Source organism: Geotrypetes seraphini, chromosome 10, assembly GCF_902459505.1.
Source record: "Geotrypetes seraphini chromosome 10, aGeoSer1.1, whole genome shotgun sequence".
Classification (NCBI taxonomy): domain Eukaryota; kingdom Metazoa; phylum Chordata; class Amphibia; order Gymnophiona; family Dermophiidae; genus Geotrypetes; species Geotrypetes seraphini.
The window spans coordinates 65,984,185-65,998,269 of NC_047093.1; the positions used below are offsets into that span (position 1 = coordinate 65,984,185).

General features: G+C 44.0%; 1 protein-coding gene across 22 annotated transcripts in view; it reads left to right on the forward strand.

Annotated features, from left to right (window-relative positions):
• DAB2IP (DAB2 interacting protein) overlaps positions 1-14,085 on the forward strand; it is an 898,952-nt gene that overhangs the window by 253,224 nt on the left and 631,643 nt on the right. The window contains exon 1 of one of the 22 annotated variants that reach the window (XM_033960830.1): positions 2,520-2,541. The exons of 20 other annotated variants lie outside the window; for them this stretch is intronic. The gene's annotated coding sequence lies outside the window, so the exon portion shown is untranslated. Of the gene's footprint in view, positions 1-2,519; positions 2,542-7,507; positions 7,597-14,085 lie in introns of those variants that run through there. One more of the 22 variants, XM_033960828.1, reaches the window with a different exon arrangement.

Sequence of the window (14,085 nt, forward strand, 5' to 3'; positions counted from 1 at the left end):
GCACTGCTTTCAATGCATATTCATTGGGGAAATCCTGAAAACCTGACTGGATTGCGGCCCTCAAGGAGGGACTTTGAGACCCCTGCTATAAGTTATAGTATTCTGTAATTTGTATGCATAAATGACAGCTATACTCTTGCCCTTTCCTTGCCCTGCCCATGTGAACTCCCCCTTGCATTTACACACTTTGCCATTTATGAGCACCCTTATAGAATGATGCTGACTCGCATCACTACCACTTATGTGCTTAAGGTTCAGTTACCCATGAAAGGGCTGGTCTATAACTTTACATGTGCTAGTGGTATGTTAAAGCAGTGCCCAGTTATAGAATTGCCCTTTCTGAGTGTGCAAATTTCCATGTGTAATGCTTGCCACGGAATGAGGTGTACTGTTTCTTGCACTTCTCGCAGACCAATTAACAGCAGCTCAAGAAGCGATGTCAGTGGTGCACCTGCATTTTCTACAATGCATTTGATGTGCAGTAAGTATATTAGAGTTGCTATTCAAAGTGATTTAACTGCCAGAAATGGCTCCTGTCCGGTTAAATTCCTTGTGCAGGGTTATCTGCTGATAATCGGCACTTAATCATTTAGTGCAGCTGAATATCACCATAGACTGCTAAGTGAAAGCTGGCTATTTTATGGCACTTAGGCAGTTGAGTGTCAATATTCAGAGGCTAAATCAGACTGCAAAAAGCTCAGTCCTATCTTTATGCAGTGTTGCTTAGCCAATTAAATACTGATTCACACTTAACTGCATAAGAGAGAGAGACGGCCACATAAACCTGAATACCTACCACATTGTCTCTGCTTTAACTGTATGGGCATATCCCTAACAGTAAACAGAGGCTAATTTTTGTGACTGATGTGTGATAGCTGCTAATTTTTGCCACATTTTATTAAAAAGCCAGTCCCCGTCCCCCACTAATCTAGGAAAGCACCTCTATCGGCTGCTGCCTCATTAAAAAGCGCTGTCCCTTTAGGGAATGATTTCATTTTACTTGACTTGTGATAATGCTAATAATGGTGTAATTTGTATAAAGCATGATTTGGAAAGGCAGACTAAAAACCCAGATCCATTTAAGCAAATATGTTATTTGACAAATAGCAAGAATGAAGTTTGTAAAACAGCCGTCCTACACATACAGGGTCTCCTACTTTTAAGCAGTTGTACTGGGGGATGGGAGTTGCATAGTGATAGTGAACAATTAACCCCCTCCTCCCACACCCTTCCTTTTTGCAGGAGGGAAGAATAACCTAATGGTTAGTGCAGTGGGTTGAGAACCAGGGGAATTAGGGTTCAAATCCCACTGATGCTCACTTCAAACACAGATTTAGACTGTAAACCTTCTGGGGACAGGAACATAGTAACAGTTCACCTTCAAAACAGTCTTAATTTAATAAGGAGGATGGTTGGTTTCTAATTTATAACCCACTTTTTTTTTAACTGTGCTCATGACAGTGAACAATATAGCAGCACTGAGATAAATTGTTTACTAGAGATGAATGGAGATGATATTGGCAGGACAGGCAATCATGTCTTTAATAATACAAGTTCAATTATACAGTTGTTGGCTGCTTTTTTTTTTGGGGGGGGAAGTAGAAAGGAGATTACTTTGATGAAAGAATTTCTCTTTTCACAGTCCATTTTGGTCTGGAGATGAGTTCATTCTTTCTGGCATATGTCACTCAGGGAGCTTAACTATTTTCTGAGTGAAAAAAATATTTATTCCTATTGGTTTTAAAAGTATTCCTCTGTAACTTCATTGAGTTTTCCCTAGTCTTTGTAATTTTATATGGAGTAAAAAAAGTCAATTCACTTGTACCCATTCTACACCACTCAGGATTTTGTAGACTTCAATCATATCTCCCCTCAGCCATCTCTTTTATTTATTTAAAAAGCTTTCTTACCCGCTTGTATCTAAGCAGCTTACATCAATACAATCATAAAAATAAGACATACATACAAGTAACATACTGTACAATAATATCGATCTCCATGCAATTAAATTAATTCATTTAAACACCTCCCCATCCAATAATGTCAATATCTTGCAAGAGGAGTTCCGTCCCCTTTGTCATCCTGCTTGCTCTTTGAACATTTTCTAATTTTTATGGTCAGAGGGGAGATTCAGTGGCAGTAACCAGTTAAGTACTGCTAAATATCTGAGTATAGCCAGCTCAGTGGAGGTAAAACTGTGGGAAGGAGCTTTTCCTACCCAGTTAAATCCTTTTGAATATTGATTCTAAAACTACCATGCTTAATGTTCTAGTTCTGTTTTATATATTATATTATATTATTATATTATATATTATATTATATCATTATATTCATAATTTTGTGGAAGTGTATTCATTATATTATTGATTTTTTCACAACTCCAAGTATTTTGTGCTAGTTCTGTTTTAGATCATTTGTTCCAGTTGCACATTCCTTTGAGGACAGGAATCCATGTGCTTGCAACTTTGGCTAATAACAGGTGATCACCTTTGTCGAGAGGATAAAGAAGCACCTGCCTTACTTCCAACATCTTAGATTCAGGTTACCTGTTATTTTTTTTTCCATCCTTAATTAGGGGCATTACAGAGAAGCAGATGCAAAATGTACTATCGTTTCTGCAGGTTGGAAACTAGAGAGCTGTGTGGTCTGACATGTTTAGAACTTCCAGGGGAGAATTCGGCATCATGCAATATTATCAAAAAATGTTTATATGACAGGAAAATGGATACCCTCATTAACGCTAGCTCCCAGCGGAGCTTGTGAAACAGCATATAGAGCAAAGTGGTCTGCTTATTCATGCTTATGCACATGGCAAAGACCTCAAAAGGTGACTTTTAAGACAGATTAATCAAAAGACTTTATTTGTCCCATGAGGGATGGGGAAAAAGGGGGATCAATAGGTCAGACCTTTATCTTTTTGCAGTAATGAAAGGTCTTAATTTCGGTTTTACCTACATAACTTGCTAAACAGAAAACCTTCATGTAATGCATATGAATGCTTAGTCCCATATATTTTTGACGAGTACACTTGGTGGAGCTCTTTTGTCATCTAGGATGGGTCGTTGCAAGGAGCACCACTGCACAACAATGGGCAGAGATTTAAAAGTGAAATAATTATCCCACTCATAGACAGAAAAGTCTCTTCCCCTTTATTCCAAAAGAAGACTAGGAAAAAGCCTGTAGCATCTATTTCATTACTTCCTGGTTGAGTGATTCATTTGTTCTCATATCCTGCTTAGCTCCTTTCCAATATGTACCTTAGAAATGAGAACTTAAATAAAACTGACATGATTTAAATAGAATCGTTTGGGGTTTGAAGTCATTGAATGTAAGTAAAAAAGGTTAATAAAAAAAAAGTTTGTTGAATGTATCGTAAAAAGTCTAAGAACGAAACAGGGGAAACAAAACCACAAACTCAAATACGCAAAGTATAGGGTGGAATTGTCTAAAACAGAATGATGTCCACGCGACAAAATGTCTTTAAACTCATCTGATAGTCCAAATAACTTTATTCATCCAATAACTCAATGACTCGACATGCGCATGTTTCGGCCAAACAGACCTGCTTCAGGAGTCTTAAGAGTCTTTGAAAAGATGTCAAATGGGACATAAAAATCAATGCGTCGTCTCTCATTTGAATGCTATACAATAAGAGCTACATGCGGCGGTTGCTCAGGCCAAAACATGCGCATGTCGAGTCATTGAGTTATTGGATGAATAAAGTTATTTGGACTATCAGATGAGTTTAAAGACATTTTGTTGTGTGGACATCATTCTGTTTTTGACAATTCCACCCTATACATTTTCATAAAAAGTCTAAACACAATAGAAAGAACAAGACAATGTATTTCAAAGTAGCCTTCATTACCTATCCTCTTTCTGCCTACTGGATATTATACAGTGACCTTCTAGTACTACTACTACTACTACTATTTATTATTTCTATAGCGCTGAAAGTTGTACGCAGTGCTGTACATTATAACACACAATAGACAGTCCCTGTTCGGAAGAGCTCACAATCTAATTTAGACAGGACATTTCTGTAAAAAAAGTATTTCCATAGATTACTCCTGAACCTATCACCTCTTAACTTCATCCTATGCCCTCTCATTCTAGAGCTTCCTTTCAAATGAAAGAGACTCAACTTATGCACATTTACACCATGTAGGTATTTAAACGTCTCCATCATATCTCCCCTCTCCCGCCTTTCCTCCAAAGTAAACAGATTGAAATTTTTAAGTCTATCCCCATATGCCCCATGATGAAGACCCCACACCATTTTAGTAGCTTTCCTCTGGACTGACTCCATCCTTTTTACATCTTTTTGAAGGTACAGCCTCCAGAATTGTACACAATTTTCTAAATGAGGTCTCATCAGAGTCTTATACAGGGACATCAATACCTCCTTTACCCTATTGACCATACCTCTCCCTATGCACCCTAGCATCCTTCTAGCTTTCACCGTCATCTTTTCAACCTATTTGGCCACCTTAAGATCATCACATACAATCATACCCAAGTCCAGCTTTCCAGACATTTGCCCCTTTTCCTATCCATGTAGAGGTATTCAGTGATTTACTTACCCTGATGGCTTTACTCACTTGGGGGCTTTGATCACCCTGCCCCATCACTTCTAATTTAAATCACTCTTCAGTAGATTAGCCAGCCTGCTGCTGAAGACACTTCTTCCCTTCTTTGATGGATGTACACCATCCCTACTCAGCAGCCTTTGGAAAATCATCCCATGGTCCAGGTAGCCAAAACGCTCTCGACGACACCATCCATGTAGCCCCGCATTCATTTCCAGGATGAGAGCTTCTCTGCCCTGGCCTTTACCCTCGACAGGGAAGATGGACGAGAATGCCACCTGCGCACCTGACTGCTTGACTTTCTCTCCCAAAGCCACAAAGTCACTTTTGATAGGTTTGCAGGGGCACCTGGCAGTATCATTAGTGCCAACGTGGATGAGCAGCATTGGATAATAGTCATCATGCTTGATGAGTCTCAGCAAGCTCTCCATAACATCTTGGATTTTGGCACCAGGCAGACAGCATACCTCTCATGAACTCATGTCTGGTCTGCAGATGGATACTTCTGTACCCTTCAGAAGTGAATTGCCAACTACCACTACTTTATGCCTCCTAGTGGTCATGGATACAGAAATTTTGGGGATGTCAAGCTTTGGTCCTTCTTCTCCTTGGGATGCTCTCATCTCCTCCACTTCCAGGACAGCATACCGGTTCTTCAGTTGAAAGGGGGGGGGGGGGGGGAGTCACAGTACCAATCTTGCAGTGTTTCATAATCTGAGTCCAGCTTTCTTCCCTCAGTACAGCTTCTTTTTACCCCACTGTTGAAAATATTTGATGCCTCATGAACCATTTCATCGATGTACATGGATGTACTTCTCAGTTTTGCCACCTCCTCTCTCAGTTCCATTACTTCCTTCATGAGGGATTCAAGCTGAAGACAGCTTGCACATAGAACCACTCCCTCTGCCTGGGTAACATTTTCTGTCTGCACAGAGACAGAAGTTGTAACCTGAGCAGCAGCTTTGATACGATGTTTCCCAACCATACTGTGGTGCAGAAGTACTTACACCTGGAACAATAAAGAAAGGGCAGAAAAATCCTACCAAAGTAATGCCCTGTTCCTGGTTATGCATTAAAAAAAACTCTGTCTTGGAGTGGGCAAGAGGGAATTAAATTAACACCAGAGTCTTTCCTCAACAGCTATTTGGGCCCTGATCTGATATTATGCCCTGAAATGCAACCTAAAACACTAATCTAGGCTAAAACAACCCTAACAGAGACTCTAAAGGCTATGGGGAAGGTGGGTGGGCAGAGGCAGACTGTAGTTCACAAGTTGCTGTGAAAACTTATCTTTAATGCTGAGCCTCTACAACCTCTCTCTTAGAACCAGGCTTTCCACTAAGCATTTGTCCCTCTATCCTCCCCACATCCATCCATCATCTGCCCCTTCTCTCTTCCTCATTTCTATCCATCATCTGCCCCTCCCTCTTTTCCCCACTTTAATCCATCATCTGCCCCTATCTCCCTTCCCCATTTCTATCATCTGCCCCTCTCTCCTTTCCACTTCCAGCATGTGCCCTCTCTCTCCTCCCCATGACCATCCAGCATGTACACCTCTGTCCTCTCCACTTCCATCCAATGTGCCCTTTTTCCCTTCCCACTTCTTCCAGCATGTGCCCCTCTGCCATCCTCACTTTCATCCAATGTGCCCCCTATCCTCCCCACTTCCTTATCCTTTGAACCCTGACATCTATTTCATTATTACTATAAACAATTCCGGCACTGCTTCATTCCTGCCTCCTGTAGGTCCAACAGCACCACTTCATCACCCCTTCTCCCACTAGTATGCAAATACGTGTGGTCAGTTGTTGGCACAAGCAGCACCAAATACAGACTATGTCTGGGTCACCACATAGCCTAACCACCAGAGACACTGCTTTTTTGCTTTCTCACTGCTGCCACTCTCCTTTACTACAAGCTTTTCATCTGGCAACTCCAGATGAAACCGCCAGGGCCTTTCCTGTGCCACATTCTGTCTATGATGCACTTCCTGTGAGCTTGGCTGGCCCAGAAACAGCATGTATTTGGTGCTGTTTGTTTTGGCAATCTGCCATGCACATTTGCATGCTGGTGGGAAAAGGGAATGAAGAGTTGCCAGATGAAAAGCTTGTAGTAAAGGAGAGTGGCAGCAGTGAGAAAGCAAAAGAGCAGTGTCTCTGGTGGTTAGGCTATGTGGTGACCCAGAACAGCTGTGCGGCCTCTTATTGGGAGGTGCATGGCCGCACAGCTTAGAGGGAACATTGACATAGGGCCAGATTCTGTAAATGGCACCTAAATCAGCAGCTGCCTACAAAATCATGCGTCAATCAAACTTAGGCACCATTTACAGAATCATGGCTAACGACACCTACCAGAAAACGTATTGTGCCATTTGCTGGTTAAGTGTGATGGATGCCTAAAATAGAATCTGGGTTCCGAGATTTACTATGTACAGGAAATGATTGCTGGAATGGCCATTATTTTTAGAGGCAGTGGTCTGTTCAATATTTAATTACATAATGAAATATGGAAAATAAAAGTTGTTGTGGTATAGCATTCTCTTCCTGGTTGTGTAGGTTGTGTAAATATAGAAAGAATATCTGAAGGAACCCCCCTAGTAGCTTTTTGGGAAGAGCTGACATGTAAGAGTATAAGAGGGCCAAAATGATCATGATTAGAAATAAAATACTGATCCTGGGGCCAGGATTTATTAAGTTGCGATCATATTAGTGTGTGTTGGATAAATTCATGGGATAGAAATCTTGTTGTAAATCACAATGAATCCTTGCTGAACCTTGCTGTATAGAAGAAAATGTATGATATGATATGATATAGGATAGAACAGGCCAATTCTATTTGTGAAGTATCACATTGGTGTTCTTTTCTAGTAATAATTGTATCATATTGTTGTGATGTCAGAAATATTTCCATTTAGCTCCTGATCCCAACAAACTCCAAAGGGGTTGCTTATTGTATGGAATAAAAGCTATGAAGATCAGGAAGAGATAACGTTGTTTGAGATATTGAGGTATAAAATATGTTTCTAGTTTCTGGTTTTGTTTAGCTATTCAATTATATTTTTGTCATATTCATATAAACTTGGCATGTGGTATAATTAGATAGCTGTTGAGAATTTTTTTTTTTTGCTTCCATTTCAGGTTATGTATTAGCACTGGAGAAATTGACAAATGGGTTCTGTTTAAAATATGGAAAAGACAGTAGTGTAAACAGCTTATGCAAAAATGCCTATTTAATACTGTATATTCAATGTTAAGATATTCCAAGCATTTAACATGGTTGAAAGCAATGCATATGGTGCTTGATCAAATAGCATTAGTTGTATGGCATCTTTATTTGATTTAGAATGAATGATACGTCTTCCACTGAATAAAATTGAAAGTACTTTTGTGATCACAGAGAGTTTTTATAGTTGCTTCTGAGAAATAGATTTTTTGTTATTTGTTTCTTCCTCCAATTTTCCCTTTCAGTTTTTAGTACTTCTCTTTAGAAAGAATATCCATGCAACTCTGGAGCATAGGTAGCAGAACGGTGTGTGCCACAGGGGCCATGGCCCACCAATATTTTGCAGCAAAAAGAGCACAAAAGGCCTCAATAAACAGGGACTTGTCTTTATTGACCCAATACAAGCTATATTTCGGCATACAACACCTGCATCAGGTGGGTCGGCCAATAAGCAAAATGCGATTACCAAACTTTGGGTATTAGAATCAATCCTAAAGCCTGAGCACAGAGAACAATCTCTTAGTCCTGTATTGCTTCAGCTCCTGCAGCATCCTGCCTACACGAGAACAGGAAGTTGCTGCAGGTTGATGGTAGCAAGCTCACCTTGATGCCGCTGTTGGCTGCTGAATATTTAAAATTATAGTGGCTAGGGAGGAGGTAGGTGGGGAGCTGGAGCTGGAGAGCTGGGAGCTGGAGAGAGAGGTCATACCTAAGGTGACCATACGTCCCATTTTCAGACCTCCTTACCCGTTGTCCCCACAGACAGCTTCGGGACGCTGAAATGTCCCGTTTTCAGGGACAGGGTCCCAAAGCTGTGCTTGGGGACAACGGGACAGGCGATCACTTCCTGTCCCTCCCTGCCGCAAAAAAAAAAAAGAAAAGCCTCCCCATCTTTCCCCCTGTCTGTTGCTCTTACCGCCCAGCCGCTAAACCCTACAGGAAGTCTTCTTTCCGACGTCAATTCTGACGTCGGAGAGGACGTTCTGGGCCAGCCAATCGCTGCCTGGCTGGCCCAGAACTTCCTCTCCGACGTCAGAATTGACGTCGGAAAGAAGACTTCCTGTCGGGTTTAGAGTGGCAGGGCAGTAAGAGCAGCAGACAGGGGGAAAGATGGGGAGGCTTATTTTTTTTTTTTTTGCAGCAGGGCGGGAAGGAGATAGGTAGGCAGGCAAGCAGACTGGCTTTGGCCAGGGAAGGAGGGAAGGAGAGAGGTAGACAGGTAGGCAGCCTGGCTTTGGCCAGGGAGGGAGGGAGAGAGGTAGACAGGCAGGCAGGCTGGCTTGGGGGGTGGGGGTGGGACAAAGTGTGGAAGGCAGTGGGACATAGGAAGGAGGCACTGGGGGCACTAAAGACATGCGAAGGAGGCACTGGGGGCACTAAAGACATGGGAAGGGGCACTAAGGACTTGGGAAGGAGGCACTGGGGGCACTAAAGACATGGGAAGGAGGCATTGGGGCACTAAAGACATGGGAAGGGGCACTAAGGACACAGGACGGAGGCACTGGGGGCACTTAGGACACAGGACAGAGGTACTGGGGGCACCAAGGACATGAGAAGGAGGCTCTGGGGGCACTAAGGACATGGAAAGGAAGGAGGGAAGGAATAGAAAGGGACAATTGTTGGGCCTGAGTGCAGAAAGAAAGAAACAAAAGAAAGGATACACAGAGAGAAGGAAATGCAACCAGAGACTCATGAAATCACAAGACAACAAAGGTAGGAAAAATGATTTTATTTTTAATTTAGTGATCAAAATGTGTCAGTTTTGAGAATTTATATCTGCTGTCTATATTTTGCACTATATTTGTCTATTTTTCTTTAGTTACTGAGGTGACATTGCATATTTGAAAGTCATTTGCCTTGACATCTTTGAAAATCCCCCCAAATATAAATGATAATTAACATTTTCTCTGCGTATAGTGTGCTTTGTAGTTTTTTAAAATTTTATGGTTACCATCAGTGTTCCCTCTAAGCGGGCGGGTGTTGTGAGCAAACTTTTTTCACCGTGAGCCAAAAATATCGGGCGCCAGCAAGTTATGAGCCAACTCGCCCGATTCTCCTCTCGCCGCCCTGCCATCTGCCGTACGCCTCTTCCGATCGTGCGCTGTGACGAGAAACGTGTGCGCTGCGATGTAATATTTTGTGCGCCAGCGCACGCCAGCGCAGCTTAGCGGGAACACTGGTTCAAATGGTTTTATTTATTTCCCCAAATTTATTTTTGTTATACGCATTGAAAATATTTGATATTGCGTTTAAATCAAAATCTCAATAAACTTGAAACGAGTGCCCGTGAGATTGTGGGAGGGTTAAATACTCAAAACTTAGAAGTTTTTGCTACGCCAGCTTTCTGGTATCTTTACATACAGTGGCGTACCTAGCATATGTAACATCCGGGGCCCATCATTTTTTGGCACCCCCCCCCATCTGTAAGAAAAACATGATTTTTAGTAACAAACCACACGTCACACATGAGTACCTAGGAAAAGGCAGCATCTTACATATTGCAGTGAGCAGTACATCAATACACCCATTGTAAAACTAAACAAGCCAGACCAGCACAGATCAATCCTACACCGTCAATCCTAACAGAAAACCATGTCTTTCGAACACACAGAACACAGAAAACACCTTCGCCTAGTAAGGAATATGTAATCACAAACTAACCCCTCCCTCTTTTACAAAACTGTAGTGTGGATTTTAGCTACGGAGGTAACAGCTCTGATGCTCATAAAATTCTGAGCATCAGAGCTGCTACCACCAAGGCTGGTGCTAAAAACGCTTCACAGTTTTGTAAAAGGGGGGATAAAATAAAAATACATAGACAAAGGTTAAATTGAACCAGCAAGAAGCTGGACTCTGCATACAATGCTTCACAGAAACAGTGACACATGTCTCCTAAAGCAATAAATAAATAGAAATTTTTTTCTACCTTTGTCTTCTGTGGTTTCTCCTTTCCTCATCTTCTTGTAACTCTCTTCCTTCCATTCACTGTCTGCCGTCTCTCTTCCCCTATATGGCATCTTCTCTCCTTCTATGCCCCTTCCAGAAACTGTATGCCTCCCCCTTCCATCTCTCCTTTCACCCCATTGGTCTGGCATCTCTCTCCTCGCCTTCCCTCTCCCACACCTCTCCTCATAGTCTGGTATCTCCCCTTCCCTGATTCTCTGGCATCTCTCTCCTTTCCTTTTCTTCCATCTTTCGTTCCCCCTCCATGCTCTCACATCTCCCCCTTCCTTTTCCCTTAGACTGGCATACCTTCCTCCTATGCTCCAAGCCCTGGCATCTCCTTTAATTCCCTCCCTCATCTTCCTTCTCCCTCCAGCTGGGTACCGCAACACTCTTCCCTGCAGCTCTGCACTTCCCCACAATTGCCATGCTTCGGTTCCTCTTCTTCCTTCCTTCCTCCCCTCCCCCCCCCGCGGGACCCTGCGGCACCATCAACTCTTACTCCCTCTAATGTCGGCCCTGCAGCTCCAGACTTCCTCGCACCTTCTCCCCTCCCCCTTTGGATCGCTATTATTTTAAATGTTATAGCCGCGGAGCTGTATCCATCAGTGGAGATGTCTAACCTCGGCCTGCCCCGGAACTCTTACTGCAGCAGCCGCCCGTCTAGGCAGGAACAGGAAGTCACTGTTGCAGTAAGAGTTCCGGGGCAGGCCGAGGTTAGACATCTCCACTGATGGATACAGCTCCGCGGCTATAACATTTAAAATAATAGCGATCCAAAGGGGGAGGGGAGAAGGTGCGAGGAAGTCTGGAGCTGCAGGGCCGACATTAGAGGGAGTAAGAGTTGATGGTGCCGCAGGGTCCCGCGGGGGGGGGGGGGGGGGAGGAAGGAAGGAAGAAGAGGAACCGAAGCATGGCAATTGTGGGGAAGTGCAATCCCCCCAATGCGTCCCCTTACCTTACCTCCCCTTACCTTTGCGACGCGTGTGTGCGCTGTGAAGAGAAACTTTGCGCTGCGATGTAATATTTTGTGCGCGCGCGCAGGCCAGCGCACCTTAGCGGGAACACTGGTTACCATTATGAATTAATAAGATATGTGTACATGAAAAATGAATGGAAGAAATTGGGGGCGGGATTGGGGTTGGGGTTGGGGTGGGGCTAGGGTGGGATTGGGGTGGGGCTAAGGTGGGATTGGGGGCGGGACTGACAATTAATAGATGTCCCCTTTTGATGAAAAAAATAAATGGTCACGTTAGTCATACCACAGGATCCTGTTGGGGGTGGGAACAACATATGTTGGGGGTGGGGATAGTGGTTGAGAAAGCATGGAAGGACAGATGCTGCATGGGCTAGGAGGGGGTTGGGAAGGACAGACGCACAATGGGGGTGGATGGGTAAGGAAGAAAATCGTCCAATTGGAGGGGAGGGAGAAGGAAATGGAGAAAAGAGAGAGATGTGAGACCATGAAGGGGGAGAAAAAATGCCAGAGCATGGAGGGGGGAGGGAGAGATGGAAGGGAAGGAGAGGAGAAAGATGCCAGGGCATGGGGAGAAGGAAGGGAAGGAGATAGATGCCAGGTCATGGGGTGAGTGTGGGCTGGAGGAAAGGGAAGAGAGAGGGTGTTGGCCACATAGGTTGGGGGTGGGATGGAGGGAAAAGGAGAGAGAGAGAGAGAGCTCTGGCCACATGGAGTGGAGGGAGTGCTGGAGGGAAAGGAGAGAGAGACACTGAACTGTGGGCTGGAGATGGAGAAGGAGTGGAAGGGAGAGAGGGTGCTGGATCCTTGAGGGGTGCTGAACTTTCAGGGAGGTGGAGAGGGAAGGGAAGGTACAGCGATGGAAGATGGATGATGAGCATGGAGAAAGAAGAAAATATCAAATGGACAGGGGATCCTAGTGAGCGAGTTAACAGAAGACAAACTGAAATCAGAGCTTGGAACCAACATGATTTGAATAATAAAATGATCAGACAGTAAAAGGTAGAAAAAATAGTTTTATTTTCTGTTTTGTTATTACAATTCATCAGATTTGAAATGTGTATCCTGCCAGAGCTGATGTTAGACAGTGAGCAAAAGCTAGGACTTTGTACAGTGTGCGTACAGTGTGCTTTGTGTTTTTTAAAAAAATTTATTGTTGGTAGATCATTTTGACTTGGTCATTTTAAAAGTAGCTTGCAAGTTCAAAAAGTGTGGGCACCCCTGGATTACAGCTTACTTTGTGGGCTGCCTAGTGTATATTAGAGAATGACACGGGGGAAAAAATCTGTCCCCGTCACTGCACCGTCCCCGGCCCACCATCCTCTGCACCGCCCAGTCACCGCCGTTCCTTTCACCGCCCCGTCACCGCCATCCCTTTCACCGCCCCGTCACCGCCACTGCCATCCCATTCATCGCCCCGTCACCGTCCCCGCAGCATCCATATAAGCCTTAGTACTGCAATATTTAGCTTTTTCCTTTCTTATAAATCAAAGTTCCTGCTGCTGAACTAGAGAAAGAGATATTCAGCTGGCAGGGCTTTGTTTATAAATTTTTATCAATACAACTAATATACTACTTTATCCTAAAGCAAAAAATAAATAAATAAATAGAATTTTTTTTTTCTACCTTTGTTGTCTGGTTTTCTACCTTTGTTGCCTTTGCTTTCCACATCTTCTCATTCAATTCCTTCCATCCACTGTGTGTCTTCTCTCTGCGTCTTCCATTTGCTGTTACTGTGCCTCTCCCTTCACACACACCCCCAATTGGTCTAGCACCCATCTTCTTCCCTCCGCTCCCCCATAGTCTGGCATCTGTCTTCTTCCCTTCCAGCGTCTTCTCCCCACTCTGCCTTCCACATTTCCAAGGAAGAGAAACTTTTCCCTTTCACCTCCTCCTTCCTTGTGTGAACCGGAACACGCGGTCCCCGCAGCCCCCACCTGCATGCCGGCTCGATCGTTTAACCAGCTTCCTCTCTCCAGCTCTCCTTAGTTTGCCGGCTTTCTTTTTCGGCGACCGGCATGCTTTCAAAGAGCCGCGCATGCGCGGCTGCTCAAAGTTCAATCTTCTGCTCTGCTGCAACTTCCTGTTTCCGGTTGGGTCAGAGCAGAAGATTGAATACTGAGCAGCCGCGCATGCGCGGCTCTTTTGAAAGCGTTCCGGTCGCTGAAAAAGAAAGCCGGCAAACTAAAGTGAGGTGGAGAGAGGAAGCTGGTTAAACGATCGAGCCGGCGTGTGGGTGGGCGGGTGGGGGCTTCGGGGACCGCACGATCCTTTATGCCTCACTGCGGTGACAAGACCATTCACCGCTCCACGGGGCGGTGATGGCCTTGTCCCCGTCTCTGAAGAGGCTGCTAA